Raw genomic sequence first — 1,316 nt, forward strand, 5'->3', positions numbered from 1 at the left:
GGCGACCCCGCGGCGCTGCGGAGCCGCGGCCGCCGGGTGGCCCCGGGCCGCGGGGAGCTGGAAACGCTGCGCTATATATGTCTATGTGTATATATATATATATATATATATGTATGTGTGTGTGTTTATACGTATATTTTTTTTTTCGGAGTTGCACTCAATTTTCCCCGTGTCAGTTAAGCCAGGAGCCTGCTCCATCTTTAAGGCTGCGGTTCCAATTTTCTGATGTTGAAAGAACCGCGGGGGGAGGAAGGGGGGGGGCGGGGGAAGGCGGCTTGACGGCGCTCTCTTCCCCAAATTTGCCGGCTGGGGATGTTTTCCCGTCGCTACAGCAACACCTACCGGCGCGGCCCGGCGGCTCCAACAGCCTCCCCGCTCCCGGGCCGGCCCCCGGCTTCTTGTGCTCCCCGAAATAAAGAATTTGGACTTTAGTTTGCACCTGAGAAAATATCCAATAAAGTTTCCTCAATGTGTATTTTTTGCCCCCCCCCAAGTGTCTGTCACCTAGGAGTTACATAATCGTGGTTTAGGAAGAGGCTGACACATGCGACAGCCCTTTTCTGAAGCAGTCCCGGCTTACTAACGTGCCTAATTACAAAGCATCGGTGGGCTGGAGAGAAAACGCTCATAGCCATTTGCAAACCTAAAAGTCTAGTCATCTGTCACAGCAAATTATCAAGTCATCAGCAAGTGGGTTTTTTTTTGTTTTTTTTGTTTTTTTTTTCTTTCCACGAGAGTTTTTTTGCTAAAAGCTTTGCAGATGAGGCCTGTCAAGGTGCGGAGGTTTATTTTCGGGACAGCACGTTTGTTCTCCGCTCGGAGAGACTCTGCAGCTCCTGGCAAGCCTTTAATAATTTAGCGCAGGAAATGTGTGCGTATATATAGCAGGCAAGGTAATGCACAGTGTGTACCTGCAGGAGGACAAATATGGAAACCTGGTGTGAATTATTCATAAGGTGTAATCAAATAGAGGATTTTCCTAGACAAAGCACACTTTGCTGTTTTCATATTTATTACAGTACAATCTGGGCTGAGTGTATTTGAACCTCATTTCATTTGGGCCATGCCAGATAACCTTTAATGCATTTGCTAATGTTTCTTATTTACCTTTTGAGTTGCCAGCAAGAAATAATGGCCTGACAGAAAATATAAAAGCCTTTTTTGTTGTTGTTTTTTGTTTTTTTTTTTCCTCTGGGCTTTTGAAAATCATTAGATCAAGCAAGCACTTCTTATGTTCTTCCCGGGGAAGGTATTTTGCTTGTTCAGGCTCTGGCATAAGAATAAACTTGTGGTACTACGAACTGATTCATGCTGCT

The sequence above is a fragment of the Apteryx rowi genome, unplaced genomic scaffold (assembly GCF_003343035.1).
Source record: "Apteryx rowi isolate R43461 unplaced genomic scaffold, aptRow1 scaffold_91, whole genome shotgun sequence".
In the NCBI taxonomy this organism is placed as follows: domain Eukaryota; kingdom Metazoa; phylum Chordata; class Aves; order Apterygiformes; family Apterygidae; genus Apteryx; species Apteryx rowi.